Genomic DNA, 20,112 nt, shown 5'->3' with positions numbered 1-20,112 from the left:
GTTAATGACGTTATTTACAGTAAGTGAGAAGGCGGTACTCAGTTCATCTTACCACCAGGTAATGTCTATGTTATCCTTTGGATGTATGTATGTTTTTTGCCCTTATATACAGTCTAAAGCAGGCAGCCAAAAGATAGACCATTGTTCAAAGATTTGCTTTGGGTTACTATTAAAACGGAGACAAGTCTTACAAAATATAATGTGTCCACCAACATACCAAAAACAAAATATTAAAAAATAAAAGTCTTTTTGCCATCCTTCTCGTTTCTACTCCGCAACTGACCATCTCTACGAAAAAAAAAAATCGCACCCCTGTCCTGCCCTAACCTCACCACCTCTGTCTACAACAGTTTACATCATCCAGATTGATGAGGATCAGGCCCTGATCATTACAACCTTTGCAGACTGATGACACTAGAAATCTTAAGAGACATAGCCATGCACTGGAGCAGTTGTGGTCTAAAACCATATCCCACCAGGACTTCACTCTACATAAATCTGCCTTCCTAAAATGTAATTCCTCCCTCTATGCTGTCAAGCAAGCCTATTTTGTCATTCTCATTAATACTCGGTCATCCAGTCCTTGTCGTCTTGTCTCTACTTGTAACGCTCTACTTTCTTCACCACCACCTTCACCCAGTAATTCACTCGCTGCTCATGAGATTGCCAATCACTTAAAAAAAAAAAAAAAAAAAAAAAAAAACAAGAGATCGATGTAATTTGTGGGGGCATCTCCACTGCACAGACATCTATCCCACTAAAAGCGGGGTTCCACCCTAAAGTGGAACTGCCGCTCATCGGAGCTCTCCCCCCCTCCGGTGTCACATTTGGCAGCTTTCAGGGGGGAGGGGGGTGCAGATACCTGTCTAAGACAGGTATTTGCACCCACTTCCGGGTATAGACTCCCACGGGAGTCTATGCCATTTCCTGTCCCACCGTGCTATCTGCTGGGACACACACGGGTCCCAGAGACAGCGCGGACCATTCCCATTGTGCTGCGCGACTCGCACATGCGCAGTAGGGAACCGGGAAGTGAAGCCGCAATGCTTCACTTCCTGATTCCCCCACGAGAATGGCGGCGGCGGCCGAGAGATCGGTCTTGGCTGCCGACATCGCTGGACCCTGGGACAGATGAGTGCCCATTTATTAAAAGTCAGCAGCTGTAGTATTTATAGCTGCTGGCTTTTAATAATTTTTTGTAGGTGGAATCCCTCTTTAACATACTCTGTACAAAACCACCCTCCATTTTCTTTCCTTTTGACCATGCTACTACCGAAGAGGTCACTAAAGTCTTCTCAGAAGCCCGCCTTACCACCTGTCCACTGGACCCCGTTCCCTCACAATTACTAGTCACCCTCCTCTATCTTTTATGCTCCCTCACATCTTCAAATTCTCTGTCACCTTCCCCTTCCCACTAAAACACGTGTTGATCACCCCCATGATTAAAAATCCCTGTGCTACTAGTGTGAGTGTAGGTAAATATATGTTTTGACTCATAGTTAACGTGTGAGTCTTAACTGGGTCATGGGTTTACTGCAGGTCAGGCTAGATGACTCATACACGCAGGTCTCTGGAGACATTTCTATAAGTTAGTGGGCAGAAGCCAGGAGGGTTGATCTGCATATTTAGGGGAACTTGGCCAATCCCCAGGCAGTGGGCCTTGCACAGTGGTTGAGCCAGCCTGTAAATATGGATGAGTCAGACTCCCAAGGGGAGTCAGGTGGAAGATGGAGTGCTGGAGTAGACTGCTCAGAGGGGCAGATGGAAATGCGTTGGGGGCTTTGCCTAACAGGAGCCCAGGCTGAGGTTGTAATTTCACCACTGAACACCTACGTTGATGTGCGGCATCAGGAATTTCCTCCTCTCGCTCTCTCTCTCTAGACTGTTGGTGGCCTTGGAAGGGTGCCCCTGGTCTGGGGGGGGGGGGGGGGGGCTCTGCCTCAAGCTGGTTTTGGAGTTTCCTGACAGTAATGCGGTTTGAAAGGAATCTTACCTAAAGAAAACAGCAGGGAGCAAGGAGGACAGTGTGACTACATCAGTGCACCTAGGGATACACAAGAGGGGAGACTGCAACATGTAGAAAGCCTTTCTGAAGACAGTGCTGTGCTTAATCTTTGCTTTCCCTTGCTCTGGGAGGGCTAGTGAAGCAGCCAGGTGGGTTGGTAGTTCATGCAGTCAGTAGAGCTGAGATTGCAGCCTAAAACACTTTGTACTACTTTCCAAGGGACAGAGTTCCTAGTCCTTAAGGGGCCCTTGCATCTTTGAATCAGAGACAGTCAGTGTTCAGGAGGAAGACTGTTCTGGAGTGTGGACATCGGGAGGAGGTTGTCCCTGTTTTTGTTGCAATCAAGTTGGGCATCTTATAATTATTATTCCCCATCCAAGTTATTAACCCAATAAAACAGCAAAAAAAAGCTTAAGACTGTTTCTTGTGTCTGGAGAAAGTATGGAAAATACTTGTTGCATGGCTGTGCAGGAGGAAAACCAGTCATCTGCAACCCCTGGGGGGGGGGGGGGGGTAGTACTACACATGTATCCTACCCCATATACCCATACATTATTCTAGCATTAGTCCTTGGGTGGCTTGACCAAGCTATTTACGGTACAGTTCATCTCATGGCAATATCCATTAGCATTAGAAGGATGCCTCTACTGTTTAACCACTTAAAGTGGTTGTAAACCCTTACAACCAACTTTCACTTACAGGTAAGCCTAGATTAAGGCTTACCTGTAGGTCCAAGAAATATCTCCTAAACCTACACGGTTTAGGAGATATTTGCCGAAAGACAGGTACCGCTGTCTACCGTCAACGACGAAGATGCCGCGCATGGCGGCTCCCGTGCGCATGCGCGGGAGTGACATCATCGCGACTTCGCCGAATGACAGCGGCGGAACAGCGAGACCCACCGAGAAGATGGATGCGGTGACTTCGCTGGCTCCTGTGTCAGATGCATAGTAGTCCATTATGCTTTGCCTTTGCAGGGAATGAAAGAGGAAGTAAACTCATCAGGGTTTACTTCCTCTTTAACCAGTTGCCGACCGCCGCACGACGATGTACGTCGACAGCATGGCACGGGCAGGCATATTGGCGTCGGTTTTCGTCCGGGAGCGATCCGGGACGAGGGGGCAGCCATTCATTCATGGCCACCCCCACGCGATCGCTCCCGACGAATAGGAATCCCCCGTGACATCACTTCCTCTCCTGTAATGTAAACACAGGAGAGGAAGTGATGTATTCTCTCCTCCGTGTCGGTATTTTTCGTTCCGACACGGAGGAGAGCGGATCGGTGAGTTGCACCAACACTCTACACACACAGTAGAACATGCCAGGCACACTCACACCCCCCCGATCACCCCCCCAATTACCCCTGCCCCCCAGTCACAGTGACACCAATGTCATTTTTTTTTTTTTTTTTTTTTTTTTTTTTTTGCATTGGTGTCATTTGTGACTGTAATAACTGTTAGGGCAGTTAGGGTTAGCCCCCTTTAGTTCTAATGTACCCCCCTAACCCCCCCAATAAAGGTTTAACCCCGTGATCACCCCCCGTCGCCAGTGTCACTAAGGCTGGGTTCACATTGCAGCGGTTTATGAGAACGAATGTGATTCGCACCGCACTGCAGTGCAAATCACATCCGATCTCTGTGCGATTCGAGTTCAGCCATTCGCCGCACCCGCCACACCCGCCGCACCCGCCGCAAATTCGCACGGGACCCTTTTTTTGGCCCGCAGCAGAATCGGATCGCATGGGTGTTCACACCATGCGATCCGAGTTTGCAGATCGCACTGCGATATGCGAACTGATCTGGGGGTGTCAGTAACATTTCACTGACACTCCCAGCAGTCCGCATAGGGCAGTGTGAACTGCCGCCGGGAGGCATGCGATGCGGGAACCCGCCGCGGATTCGCGGCGTTTCCGCATCGCTCCAGTGTGAACCCAGCCTAATAAGCGATCATTTTTCTGATCGCCGTATTAGTGTCACAGGTGACGCTAGTTAGGCAGGTAGGTATTTAGGTTCGCCGCAGCTTTTTATAGCGCCAGGGACCCCCATATACTACCGCATAAAGCCCCCTGATTGCCCCCTAGTTAACCCTTTCACCAGTGATCACCATATAACTGTTACAGGTGACGCTGGTTGGTTAGTTATTTTTTTATAGTTTCAGGGCACCCGCCATTTATTACCTAATAAAGGTTTAACCCCCTGATCACCCGGCGGGTGTCATTTGTGACTAATAACTGTTAGGGCAGTTAGGGTTAGCCCCCTTTAGTTCTAAGGTACCCCCCTAACCCCCCCAATAAAGGTTTAACCCCGTGATCACCCCCCGTCGCCAGTGTCACTAAGGCTGGGTTCACATTGCAGCGGTTTATGAGAACGGATGTGATTCGCACCGCACTGCAGTGCAAATCACATCCGATCTCTGTGCGATTCGAGTTCAGCTATACAGATAGTATTGCTGAATTCGTGTCGCACCCGCCGCACCCGCCGCAAACTCGCACGGGACCCTTTTTTTGGTCCGCAGCAGAATCGGATCGCATGGGTGTTCACACCATGCGATCCAAGTTTGCAGATCGCACTGCGATATGCGAACTGATCTGGGGGTGTCATTAACATTTCACTGACACTCCCAGCAGTTCGCATAGGGCAGTGTGAACTGCCGCCGGGAGGCATGCGATGCGGGAACCCGCCGCGCATTCGTGGCGTTCCCGCATCGCTCCAGTGTGAACCCAGCCTAATAAGCGATCGTTTTTCTGATCGCTGTATTAGTGTCACAGGTGACGCTAGTTAGGCAGGTAGGTATTTAGGTTCGCCGCAGCTTTTTATAGCGCCAGGGACCCCCATATACTACCGCATAAAGCCCCCTGATTGCCCCCTAGTTAACCCTTTCACCAGTGATCACCATATAACTGTTACAGGTGACGCTGGTTGGTTAGTTATTTTTTTATAGTTTCAGGGCACCCGCCATTTATTACCTAGTCTCACTAGTGTACCCCTAAATTTAGGGGTGTCTACTTTCCAAAATGGGGTCATTTGGGGGGGGTTTGTGCCATCTTGGCATTTTATGGCCTTCAAAACTGTAACGCCCTTAGAAAGCCTGAAGGCGGTGCTTGGTTTTCGGGGCCCCGTACGCGGCTAGGCTCCCAAAAAGTCCCACATATGTGGTATCCCCGTACTCAGGAGAAGCAGCAGAATTTATTTTGGGGTGTCATTTCACATATGCCCATGGCATGCGTGAGCAATATATCATTTAGTGACAACTTTGTGAAAAAAAAAAAAAAAAAAAAGTTTGTAATTTTCCCGCAACTTGTGGCAAAATATAAAATATTCCATGGACTCAACATGCCTCTCAGCAAATAGCTTGGGGTGTCTACTTTCTAAAATGGGGTCATTTGTGGGGGTTTTGTGCCATCTTGGCATTTTATGGCCTTCAAAACTGTAAGGCCGCGTACACACGCGCGGACTGTTCGCCCAACTTTGTCCGTCCAACAGTTTCGGCAAACAGTCCGCTCAAACTTAGCATGGACGGACATGGCCACACACGACGGACGAACAGTTTGCTGAAACCGTGCGCGATGACGTTTCGGCACGCACGACGGATCGAAAATTTCGACGTCCAATACACTGCAATGCAACCTTCCGACGTGGAAATCCTTTCTGAGCATGCGCGAGACTTAGTTTGCCGAACAAGCCTACACACGAGCGAACAGTCCGCTGAACCTTGTTCAGCGGACAGTTTTTCGGAATTTCCGTAAGACCTTGTTCGTCCAACTGTCCGCTGAAACTGTCCGCTGAAGCCCCACACACGAGCGGACTGTCCGCCCAAACACTGTTCAGCGGACAAGGTTGGGCGAACAGTCCGCCCGTGTGTACGCGGCCTAATAGGTAGTGAGAAGTGAACTCAAAAATTTACGCCCTTAGAAAGCCTGAAGGCGGTGCTTGGTTTTCGGGGCCCCGTACGCGGCTAGGCTCCCAAAAAGCCCCACATATGTGGTATCCCCGTACTCAGGAGAAGCAGCAGAATTTATTTTGGGGTGTCATTTCACATATGCCCATAGCATGTGTGAGCAATATATCATTTAGTGACAACTTTGTGTAAAAAAAAAAAAAAAATTTTTTTTTTGTCATTATTCAATCGCTTGAGGCAAAAAAATAAAATATTCAATGGGCTCAACATGCCTCTTATCAATTTCCTTAGGGGGTCTACTTTCCAAAATGGGGTCATTTGGGGGGGTTTTGTACTGCCCTGCCAATTTAGCACCTCAAGAAATGAGATAGGCAGTCGTAAACTAAAAGCTGTGTAAATTCCAGAAAACGTACCTTAGTTTGTAGATGTGACAACTTTTGCGCAAACCAATAAATATACAATTATTGACTTTTTTTTTACCAAAGACATGTGGCTGAATAAATTTTGGCCTAAATGTATGACTAAAATTGAGTTTATTGGATTTTTCTAATAACAAAAAGTAGAAAATATCATTTTTTTTCAAAATTTGCGGTCTTTTTACGTTTATATCGCAAAAAATAAAAATCGCAGAGGCAATCAAATACCATCAAAAGAAAGCTCTATTTGTGGGAAGAAAAGGACGCAAATTTTGTTTGGGTACAACATTGCATGACCGCGCAATTACCAGTTAAAGCAGCGCAGTGCCAAAGTGTAAAAAGACCTCTGGTCATTTACCAGCCAAATGGTCCGGTCTGAAAGTGGTTAAGGACCAGGCCTCTTTTTCAGACTCTGTGTTTACATGTTTAAACCAGTTTTTTATACCCTTTCACTGCCAGCTCTGATGAAGTGAAGCCATCTATGAAATATGTTGACCACAACTTACCATCTATGAAATGGCGCACTCAGTAAGTTTAGTTACATAGTAGTGAAACGGTAGAGGTGGTCTTTGTCAAAAAAAAGAATACTGTATTGAATATAATATGCAATTCCCAATAAAAAGTTATATCATGTAACTATTACACTTTGAAATGTTTTTATTACCTATGCATGGAATCTAAATATCCTTGAATGCCGTCCTTGAAAGTCCCGGGATTTTACCTTGCTGTACTCATTTGGATATACGTAGTGGCATGTGTTTAATAATTTTCACATACCTACCTTGGCTTTGTGTAAGACTTCTATTTTTATCCCTTTTGGAATAGCTTACATTAGTACTATTTGGATGTACAAGTTTTGCCTGAGGCGGTTAATTATATTTGAATATAATGCTATATATATATATATATATATATACACACACACATACACACTATAATTTGCATGCACTACCATGGACGCAAGATAGACAATAGACGCAAGGACTGTATTTGATGAAATGGTGTCAGTTACCAACAGCTTGAGAGTTATGGTCTTGCTATATACATTATTACATTGACAGGATTTCTATAGTGCTAACAGTTTTCACAGTACTCTACAATAAAAAGAGATAGTACAGTTACAATACAAATCAAGACAAGAGAGTTAGGAGGAGCACACCATTTCTGAGAACTTAAACCTAAAAAGAAAGGGGCAAGCAGTGGCAAACACTCATGCAGGGGCGCTGTCCCCTAATCCATGGGTCCACCCCCTAATTTTCTTTTTTTCTTTTTTTAGAAGCACAGGATTAGAGCCTGAGGCTCTAATTGGGTTAAAAAAAAGGGTGGGCTTGTGGCGCAGAGCACTGTGCCCTGAGCCCACACAGTTGTGCGACATTAGAAAAATGTCTTCTGGCTTCTCCCCCTGGCCAAGTTCAGGAGGGGAAGGTAAAGAGGGAAATAAAGTGCAGGCGGTCTCTGGAATTGTGACAATGACAGTTTGGGTGATATTCTGAGTTAAGGTTGGTGCTGTAGCTCAGGTCCGAGTTGTGGATGGCTTTGTATCTTGCTGTTAAAGTAGAATTCCAGGCTAGAACAAAGCTTAACACTGCTCCCACCCCCCTTCTATAACCTAAACCACCCTGCAAAAGGAAGATGCTTATACTTCGCTAATTTCAGGGTGCTCTGATCTGGTCACGTGATCAGCTTACAGCATACAGCTTCAGGGGAAAGGTGGAACAGCCGAAAACATATAGTCAACAATAGATGCCCCATATGTACCTCAACACAAAGGGTTCAAACAGATCCATTAATCACCACATCCTGACAGTATTAGAAATCCACATCTGTTCCTCAGGAAAGCAAAAGAGATTATAATCTCTCAAAAAAAATCAACCTACATAAAGTGTATTAAAATCCAAAACGTTATTAGCATAACTCAACCAAACATTAAGGGCCGGTTCACACAGCAGGCGAGGCGAGGCGACTCCGACTTGCCTCGCCGCGACCTGCCGTGGCCTCAGCGGCGACTTGCAAATGACTTCTGTATAGAAGTCAATGCAAGTCGCCCCGAGGTCGCCCAAAAGTAGTACAGGAACCTTTTTTCTGAGTCGGAGCGACTCGAGTCGCTCCTCTCAGAATGGTTCCATTGTACAGAACGGGGGCGACTTGCGAGAGCGAGGCGAGGCGAGTCGTGTCGCCTCGCATCGCCCGCTGTGTGAACCGGCTCTAAGTTAATTATGTTAAAAAACACAAAAAATTAAATAAAAAATATAATAAAAACATGCACATGGCATTTAGGTCTATGAACAAAATCCCAGAAGTTCAGACCCATCCACAGCATAAACATAGGTAACATTTATTTGCTTTGGAAAAGGCCCTGTTTACTTGTTTGGCTTGTTTACTAATTAAACTATTTGATCCCTACCTGCTATAACTGCTACTGGACTCAGACTTGCTCAACTCCTGTCAGGGTGATCACGAGGACAGAAAACTGGTACTAACATGGAGAAAAACCTATCTTCATCATCAGTAGCTCTGGGGAATATTGGATAGTGCTTAGACTTCGCACCTTGGGTGACATAGGTCACCACTGTTTTCTCCAGAAATGGCAATTTTCCGGGGGAAAGATAAATGTGACCTCTGTTCATGCAGAGGATGGGTCTGTACTTATGGGGTTCTGTTCATAATAATTCTATGATTTTAATATCTTTTTTTGTGTTTTAATATGACCATTACGATGATGTTTGGCTGAGTTGTGCTATTAAACTTTACACGTTTATTCTACGAGAGATGGTTCACCTTAACCACTTGGTGACCAACCCATTGTAGCTTTACGGCTACAGGGCGACCACTGTGCACAGAATCATATCTATATCTATATATACACGCAATTCTGCTCCTCCAGGTAGGGGGTGCATGCGTTTGCCACTTCTGTGATTAGTCAAAGCAGAACCGGTCAGTGGTTGCCGACCGATGGATGACCGCTGACACCTGCTGATTTACAAGGAGAAATACTGGACATAGCTCTGCCTACGTAAACAAGGTAGAGCTCTGTCCTGTCAGTGGGATGTGCTGAATTTTGTTTTTTAGCCATGCCCCCTCTTCTTGAGAAGGGGGGCAGTTTGCCAAATTCACCCTGGGTGCTGTATGACCTTGTCCCAGCACTGGATTTCTGACAGAGGAGTACAATTTTCTTCAAAATTTTGGAAAAGTTTTTGCTCAGTTTTATGTGCCACAATTAATCTGTCTTCTGCTGGTCACCCTCAGTCTAATGATCAAACTTTACAGCAGTACCTTCAATGTTTTGACAGTTCTCTTCAGGATGACTGGTTGAACGATCTTCCTACAGCAGAAGCGCAATTACACTCTTTACAACTTTGTCAGATGTCTGGATCATCAAGCACTTCTTTGGATCTTATACATTTGTACCTGCTATGATTTTGTACTGCTATGTACTGCTATTTGTACCCATCCTTCTTCCACACATGTTCTTTATACATTGCTGTGAGTTGGAAGTCTGGGTTATATGTCTCAGATTTATATCTCTCATTTTAACTTCAGTTTCTTCCTTTGTTGTATAATCTTGATATCGTTCCAGCCTTACACGTGTTTTTACAACATATGCTGTTTGGGAATCTATCAAGACTCATGAGAAGTGGGAAATGGTTTTATTCCCTTTTATGTCCAGTCAAAATTTAATTTTGTCCAGTCTTGCTATGCAATTCAGCAGTCTTTGAAGCGAGAGGTACCATCTGTTGCAACTATTTAAAAGGAACACATGATCTGTGAGTAGGGATGGGCGAACGGTTCGCCCGGCGGTCGTTTCACGGCGAATTTCGGCTGTTCGCGGTCCGCCCGATCGGCGGACTATTGCCGCTGTTCGCCTGGCGGACTTCCGTGTTTACTGTGTAAAAGAACTTTCACCTATGATGACACATCCATCATGGGGTACAGGACAGCCAATTGAGACATTACAGCACATGGACACTTGGACATTCCCCCTAACTTATAAATAGACCCGATCCGGCGGCCATTTTACATTCTTTCGTATGTCACTATAGGGAGAGGTGGCTGTGTGGAGCAGGGAGAGACTGCAGTGACCCAAATCGCTAGCTATTAGGACCACAAAAGTTATTTTAAGGACTGGTATGGTATTGGTGTTAGGTGTAGTTCAGGATATAGGTTTGAGGCACTGCTATTCAAGTCATTGTTGCAGCAGCCTGTCTTTTGTCAGTGTAGAGAGAGGGACAGGACGCTGTGTGCAGCAGTCAGTTTAATCATTAACTGTTACTATTAGGTCCACAAAAGTCCTTTTCAGGACTGGTACGGTAAAGTAGTACAGGATATAGTTGAGTGCTATTCAAGTTATTGTTGCAGCAGCCTGTGCTTTTTCAGTTTAAATAGGGACAGGCAGGACGCTGTGTGTGGCAGTGAGGGACAGTCAGTTTAATCAGTAGCTGTTACTATTAGGTCCACAAAGGTTCTTTTCAGGACTGGTATGGTAATAGGCTTGTACACGTATAATATTCTTTCTTCTAAATATAGAAAGATTATTATACTTGACTGCTGCCCTATACTGCAGCAGTCCTTTATCAGTATAGGGACTGAGGTACAGTCTGCTAATCACAACCTACTAGTTCCACAAAGGTCCTTATAAGGACTGGTAAGGTATAGTGTACTACAGTACATAGGGTTGAGTGAGGTACAGTCTGCTATTCCTTAAGGACTGGTATAGGTCCACAATATATAGGGTTGAGGTGCACTACTGCTGACTGCTGCCCTATACTGCAGCAGTCCTTTATCAGTATAGGGACTGAGAGTTTTGTCACAGGGTCATTTAAAAAATGACAGGCAGAGGAAGAGGCAGGCCCTTCCGCAGGGGTGGTAGGGGTAGGGCAGGAGCAACAGGCTTGAGCCAAAGTGGGAAGTTGCAGAAGGTGCGTTCAATTACTTTAAAGGACGCACCAGACTTGTTTGAGTGGCTCACTCAGCCTTACTCTTCTGCACCCTCCTCATCCTCTCGATCTGCACCCTCTTCTTCACTCTCTGCTATGTGCACCCCCAAAACACTACCACCAACACCACCACCACCACCACCACCACATACCTTCCGCTTGAGTCACAGGAATTATTTTCTGATCCATATCAAGACATTTCTGATGCGCAGCCACTCTTGGCATTGGATCAGGAAGAGGAGGTAGCAACAACCGCCACTCAGCAGTCTGACGACAGTACCCAGATCAGCCCAAGGAGGAGGTTGGTCCCCGGTGTTGCTGCCTACACCGAGATCTCTACTTATAGCGGTGGGGAAGGCGACGTCGATGATGACGTGTCTAGTGATGTCACGTGGGTGGGCACAAGAGAGAAAGAGGAGGGGAGTTCAGAGGGAGATATGGACCAGCAGATAGGGAGGAGAAGCAGGAATAACTTACATTGCACAGGAGGGACAAAGCAGACTGCTAATGTATCAGGAGCGAGTTATCGACCATGTACGGTCACATCTGGCGCTCCCAGGACACCGGCACATGGCTCCGCAGTGTGGGCTTTTTTTAACGTGTCCGCTGCCGACAATAGTGTTGCCATCTGCAATCTTTGCAGTCAACGCATAAGTCGCGGTAAGCCCAACACTCACCTAGGGACAACCTCCTTAAGAAGGCACATGAGCTGCCATCACCGAGCCCAGTGGGAGCAATGGAACACACAAATCCACACTCCAGGCTCTCACCGTCCAGCCTTGTCTTCTACTTCTCCTCTCTCCTCACAATTGTCCTCCATTTCACCTTCCATCACGCCAAGCTCACGTTTTTCTGTAAAAAGGCAGGCTTCCGTGGGCCTAATGTTCGAGCGTAAAAAAATGATGACGCCGGATAAGCCTCTTGCCCAACGGTTGATGGCTGGCTTGTCAGAACTAATAGCCCGCCAACTACTGCCATATAAACTGGTGGACTCGGAGGCCTTTCGCAAATTTGTGGCCATTGGAACACCCCAATGGAAGGTCCCAGGAAGGAAGTATTTCTCACAGAAGGGCATCCCAGAGCTATATGGCCATGTTCAGCGGCAAGTGAATGCATCTCTGGCACACAGTGTCGGTGCCAAGATACATCTGACCACAGACACGTGGTCTAGCAAACACGGGCAGGGAAGGTATATCACTTTTACTGCCCACTGGGTGAACCTTCTGACGGCCGTCAACCATGTAACCAGTGGCACCCGTGTAGATTTGGTTTTACCACCACGGATTGCATGCAGGCCTGGCTCTTCTTCTCCTCTTCCTCCTCCATCCTCCTCCCTCTCCTCCTCGGCTGACTCCTCCTTTTCCGCTGCGCCACCCAAGCTCCCCAGAACCTATTCGACATGCCAGGTGAGACGTTGCCATGCCGTGCTGCGTCTGTTGTGCCTGGAAGCCAAGAGCCACACTGGCCCGGCACTCCTTTTAGCTTTGCGTTCACAGGCAGATCAGTGGCTAACACCGCTCAATTTGACAGTTGGTAAAGTGGTGTGTGACAACGGTGCCAATCTGCTTAGCGCATTGAAACAGGGAAAAATTACGCACGTGCCAGTCTTAAACTTGGTCGTGCAGCGATTCGTTGTCAAATACCCTGGGGTCCAGGACATCTTGCGGCAGGCAAGGAAAATCTCGGCCCATTTCAGAAGATCTTACATGGCCATGGCTCGCCTTGCTGACATTCAGCGGCGACACAATCTGCCGGTCAGATGTCTTATGTGCGATTACCCGACGCAATGGAACTCAACCTTCTATATGCTTGATAGGTTGCTCCAGCAGAAGCGTGCAGTTAACGTCTACCTGTATGAACTCTGCGGCAGAACAGGTTCTGGGGAGCTGTTTTTTTTTTCACCGTGCCAGTGGCTGCTCATGCGCGATGCATACAGACTTCTGCGCCCATTTGAGGAGATCACCAAACTGGTCAGTCGCAGCCATGGCGCCATCAGTGACATGGTACCTTATGCCTTCTTTATGGAGCGTGCATTGCGTCGTGTCATTGATCAAGCTGTGGAGGAGCAGGAGCGGGAAGATGAGGAAGTCGCAATGCTGGATGAATTCCCGGGGGGGCTACTCTGAGACAAGTGAACAACAGGAGTCTGAAGAGGAGTCAGAGGAGGATAGTGCCGGGGCGGAGGAGGAGGAGCAAGAAGAGCATGCTTTAAACCTTTCTGGGATCCCTGTTGTTGCGCGTAGATGCGGAGAGGAGAATGAAGAGGATGACATTATCCTGGATGATGAGCAGGAGCCAGGCCACCACACCACTTCCAGTTTAGTGCAAATGGGGGCCTTCATGCTCCAGTGTTTTAATAGGGACCGCCGTATAAAAAGCATAAGGGTCAAGGACCAGTACTGGGTGGCAACGTACTTAGACCCCCGGAACAAACACAAAATGGCGGAAATGTTACCGCCTTCACAGAGGGCTGTCAGAATGGAGCACTTCCAGGCCTTACTTTCAGAAATTCCCACTCCCAGAGAAGGAGTTGCGGGTACCAATCCAACAGCGCCTGCAAGAAGAGGCCGGTTTGAAGATGTGTTGGTGACTTCTGATATGAGGTCATTCTTTCAGCCGACCCATCGACAGGTGTCATCCGGATCCAGCATCAGGGAACGCCTAGACCATCAGGTGTCCGACTACATCGGGTTAACGACCGATGTGGCGCTCTGAGGAGCCCCTGGACTACTGGGTGGGCAGGCTTGACCTCTGGCCAGAGCTTCCCCAATTTGCAATCGAACTGTTGGCTTGCCCCTCATCCAGTGTCCTGTCTGAAAGGACGTTCAGCGCAGCAGGGGGGATCGTGACCGATAAGCGTACTCGCCTAGCTCACGACAGTGTTAACTACCTCACAGTTCTAAAAATGAATGAGGCATGGATCTCGGAGTAATTCAACACATGTGACCAGTAGACCATGTATATATCTATAAACGATTTTTTTAATCGAGCACACAGACCTTCTTTCTTCATTTGGCTCACTTCCTTGTCCAAAAAAAGCACACCGTACTATATGCCCGTACCCTCCTGTTTGAAGAAGTTGAGCGGTGTCATGTTTCTACTGGGGCTGCTTATTATGAGGGGCTCCCACCATCCCTGTGCTGTGCTGACTTCCTCCTGGGGCTGCTTATTATGAGGGGCTCCCACCATCCCTGTGCTGTACTGACTTCCTCCTGGGGCTGTACCTCTGCTGTGCATATTATGAGGAGCTCCCACCATCCCTATGCTATGCTCATTATGAGGGGCTCCCACCATCCCTGTGCTATGCTGACTTCCTCCTGGGGCTGCTTACGGTGCAGGTGTCAGTGCTGTATATCACGGTGCTGGTGTCAGTGCTTTATGTCACGCTGCTGATGTCAGTGCTCTCTATCACGGTGCTGGTGTCAGATCACTATCACGGTGCAGGTGTCATTGCTGTATGTCACGCTGCCGATGTCAGTGCTCTCTATCACGGTGCTGGTGTCAGATCACTCTATCACGGTGCAGGTGTCATTGCTGTATGTCACGCTGCTGGTGATCATCTCCTGCACCCTCTTCTTAGCCTACCCTGACCTTCCCTCTCCTCCACTGCCTTCATGCGCTCCACAGTCCTGAATTGTCAGAATTTCTCTTATAAAAAAAAGAATGCTTTTAGTTGTCGATCCCAGATTCACCTCATACATGTGTTATTTCATTGGCCATGTGGTGGGACTATGTTTGCACAGCTAGTATTTATTTTGTGGCTGCAAATTTGACCTGTAGGTTTGCAAAGTTCGCCTCCCATTGAAGCCAATGGGGCCCGCCGCGAACATTACGGTTCGCGAACTATCGGCCGTGTTCGGGAAACGTCCCGTCAAAAGTTCGTCCATCACTATCTGTGAGTACTGTGTATTGCAAATGTCTTATTCTCTGCCATGATTAAAACAATTGCTGCATCTACATATATATATATATATATATATATATATATATATATATATATATATATATATATATATATATATATATATATATATATATATGTTTACTATTGAACATACTGTCATTTTCTCTCTCTCTCTCTCTATTATATATATTGCGCAATATTATTTATTCCTTTTTTTTTGAGAATCGGCATTCATGATGAAAGCAATAGTTTTTATCGAGGACTGTGGAAATATTAAAGGGGTTTGAAGATACTTTGTTCTCGCCGCAGATTGGAGTCAATTTGATCGTCACATGTATGTGAATATTTCAGAGACTTTTTTTTGCCTAGTTTGTAGGAAGGGGACTGGTAATTTCACAGGAAGTCATTATTACCGTATTTTGACACAGACGATTTGTATTGTATTCTTTTGAACGATTATTTTATTATTTATTTTTGTGCATACTGTCACATTGATTATGTGTTTAGGTGGCACTGTGCATTTATAAAAGTTTGATAGTAGCGCACCAATTGCTAACAGATAATATATTTAATTTATTAGTGTGAGATCACTTTTTATTGGTAGCAGCTGCCGTCATTTTAGTTATCTTTTTTAAATTAAATTTTTTCAGTCTTAAATCATATCAGCGTTTTAGTATTTATTATTACTATCCTTTATGTAACTTTTTGTGGGTTGTATTTTTCTTTTGCAATTTTTTGTCTTTGTTTTTTGATATCAACAAACCATTAGATCTATTTAGGATTTAGCTTACTTTTTCTCATTAACCTGGTCATTGTGTGTGCTCACTATGGCCATATAGTGATCTCTACATCGTGGTTGACTCCTCTTTTCCCCCCTCTTGCTGGGGGGGCTCTGAGGTGGTGAGTTTCTGTCCTTTGGTGAATTTTGGCCAATGTGCTTGTGTGTCTCTTTCTTATGTCTTTGTAATTTTGATGAGTCTGAGATGCATTTTCGCATGTAATACTTTTTTGTTTTTCTATAGTTTGTGCGTTAATCCATGGTTGATGCATCTATCCCCTGATGAAGCCATAAGGCAAAATATGTCAGGATAACATTCAACTATTCAACCTCTGTTCAACTGAAAAAAACTCTATGCTTAACCACCATAATGGAGATATTCTATAAAACTTAACGACTTACCATGTTCTGTTATTGGTTTTAGTATTTGTCTATAAAAAAAAAACATTTTGTATCCTTTTATATACACATCTGTCTGGTTTCCATTATTATCTTTAAAGCACCATTGTAGTCCCTTCCCAAACCTTTTCCTTTTTTGAATAAAAAATTTCTACAGTAGTTTGCTTTTAACAATTCTAAACATAAGCTCCTCTTCCCAAAGCCTTTTTTCTTAAAATGGTAGTAAAATTTTTTCTTTACCTGCACATAAGCTTACCGGTAGGCTCAAATAATATCTCCTAAACGTGCACGGTTTAGAAGATATTCTAGTGAGCAGCAGCTGGTGACTTCGCTGGTGCATGCGCTCTGAAGGAACATCATTCCTATAGAGCGGTGTGCTGCGGGCGAGACTCCAACACGCATTCCCGAGTGACTTCTTCGCTGCTTGGCTATTCAAGCTCCCCAAGCTTGCAAACCTGGAAGGAAGACCAGGTGAAGATGGAAGCCTCTGCATCGGTGACAGCATGCTGCTGGAGGGCTTAGATTAAAAGGTACGTTTCTCATAAAGTGCCCTTCAGGGGAAAACTTTTGTTTTTCTCCAAAAGGTTTATTACCACTTTAAATAGCATGTATCATTTAAATACTGGGTATCATTACGTTTTTATTCCTGATCTCACCATCTCAACTTCCAATTCCTGCTTCAGGAGAAATTCATTGATACTTTGAAGGAGACACAGAATATTACAAGACATCAATTGCAGCCTTACTGTGCACCCCACCCGCAACTTACCCCATCTTAGTGGCAGGTCAGGCAGCGGCGAGCTGTGTCCTCCATGTGTCTCGTCTTCCTGCTCAGCATCCAATAGCAGCGCTTGTCCTTTCAGCCAGCCAATTAGGTGACACGCATCAGACCCACGCTATCTGATTGGCAGAGAGGCAGTTCAGTGTTAAATATTTGCTTTTCTAACACACCGGGTGGGCTCCTTGCACAATGTTCTATGTGCTGAGTCAACCATTTTTGAAGCCTATTAGAGCATATGGCTCTAATCAAGTGCTTAAAAAACAAACAAAAAAAACCCCACCCCGCCGCTGTAATGGTGGCGCCCCCAGTATCCTAAAAGGGGCCAGACACCTGAATAGGGGGTGCAATGCAAGAATATATTTTACATAGAGGGGGTGGGGCCCATGCGCCCTTAATGTATGCAGAGCCACTGCTTGTGTCTTGTTCATCTTGAACCTTTTGCTCCTCCTATGACGAAAAAAAAAAAAAAAAGCATCACACTGCCCCCTAGTGCAGCCAGCAACGGATAGTTGCTAGAGCAGTAAAGGGCCCCAGCAGCTGTACGTTATGGTGCGAGCCTGGCATAAGCCATGTCTTTGCACTTCCTGTCTGCCAGATTATTTTTCTGTCTCCAGCCAGTATCTTACTCTGGTCACTGCTGCCGTCCGTTCCACTTTAAGCCTAGTTACTTATAGCCTGGACTTCCACTTTAATATTTTGGTATATTTTGGTATTGGGAATGCCAGAGAAAAGTGGTGAACACGGAGCTGTTGTAAGGTGAATGAGTCTGGCAGCAGAATTTATGATAGACTGAAGGGTGGAGAGCCTGTGTAGAGGTAGGCCAACAAAGAGGGAGCTACAATAGTTGAGGCAGGATATAATGGAGTGAACTGGTAATTTGATGGTGTTCTTGGTTAAAGAAGGGGCATAAATTTGTAAATGTTATGGGATCGAAAGGACAGTTAAGAACCCAGGATTACATCAAGCATTCTGGCATGAGGGGGAAGAGTTGACTGTTGTGCAATTAAGCTGGAAAATAAAGCTAGGGGATGGAGAAAGGGAAGTTGAGTGGAATATTAGGAGCCCAGCTTTGCAAAGATGGATTTTTTTGGTGGTGGGACATCTATACAGATATCACCAATTAGATAAAACATATTTCCACCACATCTGTTCAAACGAATTCTGCAAGGATACTAAAACTAAATACAATTAGCAGTCTTGGAGAGTTTCCTGCCATGTCCAGAACTCCTGTACTAAGCAGATGTAGCACCCTGATGTTTAGGCAGGGCTGTTATCAAATTTAGTTGCCAGGCGATAGTTGCTTTGGCCAATTGTTAGGAGATCAATTGATTTCCCCCCCAATTCTGTAATTGCTGCACTTCTCTCTTCTTTCACTAGGTGGCATTATAGCTGGTGACTTGGATAAGACAAGGGCAAAGCAAGGACAGATTATGAAGCTGCTAGGCCAGAAACCAAAGGCCTATCCTGGGGACATCTGGCTGCTAGACTGTCTGAGGGCCTATCCAGAAGCAGGAGAGCAGCGTAGGGTTGAGATTGCTGGCTTGTAGTTCAACCAGAAGTAATGGTTCCACTGGCCGGGGAACCAGCTGTGGTCGGAGGTAGAGGGGAAGCTGTTGCCACTAAGGGACCATCCACCTTGCTACCGGAGACCGCTATAAGTACCAGAGCAGACTTCTCGCCAACCAGGCATGGTGAAGAAGTGGGAAGGCTTTAGCAAGTGCCAAGTCAGGGACCCAGCGGGACAGCAGAGGTGATGCATGCAGAGCATCAGTGAGTGCCAGGGACCCAGCAGGGAAGCGGGGGTGACACTTGAGGAAGATACTGAGTGTTACCAGTGGAAGAGCTCAGGAGATCCAGTGGCTAGTGGATCTGAAGTCTAGTTAGAGAGACTGGGATCTCGTTGAGTGAAGACCTACCATTAGTGATGATGGGGTAAACTAAGAACTGTTAGTACTGGAAATAGTTGACTTCAACTACCATTAGTAACTGCTATAAGCTTGTTGCCATAGGAGACAGCGGTCCTACCTATACAGAAGTGGTGTCCGGCTGTAGGCCTTCACCTGTATGGCTGTCTGTCTATAGAAGTCTCAGAGTCTGCTAATTATCTTTATATCTATCTAAGGGTCTCCTGGCCCTAAACCTAATGCCCCGTACACACGAGAGGACTTATGTCCGACAGACCTCCAAAGGAGTTCCGCCGGAGTTCCGCCGGAGTTCCGACGGACTTTTCGACCGAACGGACTTGGACACACACCATCACACCAAACTCCGACGGAGTCGAACGTGATGACGTACGACTGGATTTGAATAAGGAAGTTCATAGCCAGTAGCCAATAGCTGCCCTAGCGTCGGTTTTAGTCCGTCGGAGTAGCATACACACGAGCGGATTTTTCGAAGGGGACCGGGTCCGGCGGAGTTCCGTCGGGAAAATTTGAAGCATGCTTCATTTCTAAAGTCCGTCAGACTTTAGCGAAGCTAAAGTCCGTTGCAGCCCACACACGATCGAATAGTCTGACGGACTCAGTCCGTCGGACTTTGGATGTCGAAAAGTCCGCTCGTGTGTACGCAGCCTAATTCCCACGGTTCTGTTTAAAAGAATAAATCTCTTTGCATTCAAAAAGTGTCTGGCGCCCACCTAGTCATCTTACATTACACCCACTATGCTTGTAACCCACCCTAGACTGAAGGATGTCAGCTGTCCCTAACTCTGGAGGTTATCATTAGGCCTGGAGGGGCGTGGGACTACACATCCCATTGTTCTGCTAAAAAATGTAGCAAAAAAAAAAAAAAACACACACACACACACACACACACACACACACACACACACACACACACACACACACACACACACACACACACACACACCAGATTTTCTACTACTGAACATCTGAAATAGCAGCAGCTTTGTAGCACCCTTTTTCTTGAAAGAAAAAGTCAATTTGACATTGTGCAAACACAGCTGAATACATGTACTTGGGAATTAGTACATTTATTG

The 20,112-nt window shown here is 46.1% G+C and overlaps 1 protein-coding gene across 2 annotated transcripts in view; it reads right to left on the bottom strand.

Annotated features, from left to right (window-relative positions):
• KCNJ5 (potassium inwardly rectifying channel subfamily J member 5) overlaps positions 1-20,112 on the bottom strand; it is a 244,474-nt gene that overhangs the window by 139,855 nt on the left and 84,507 nt on the right. The gene's annotated exons all lie outside the window — the stretch shown is intronic.

This window comes from Lithobates pipiens, unplaced genomic scaffold (assembly GCF_037356315.1).
Source record: "Lithobates pipiens isolate NorthernLeopardFrog02 unplaced genomic scaffold, aLitPip1_a1.2 Scaffold_27, whole genome shotgun sequence".
Lineage (NCBI taxonomy): Eukaryota > Metazoa > Chordata > Amphibia > Anura > Ranidae > Lithobates > Lithobates pipiens.
The sequence above is the reverse complement of the archived record's forward strand: the minus strand, read 5'-3'. Positions and strand labels throughout refer to the sequence as shown.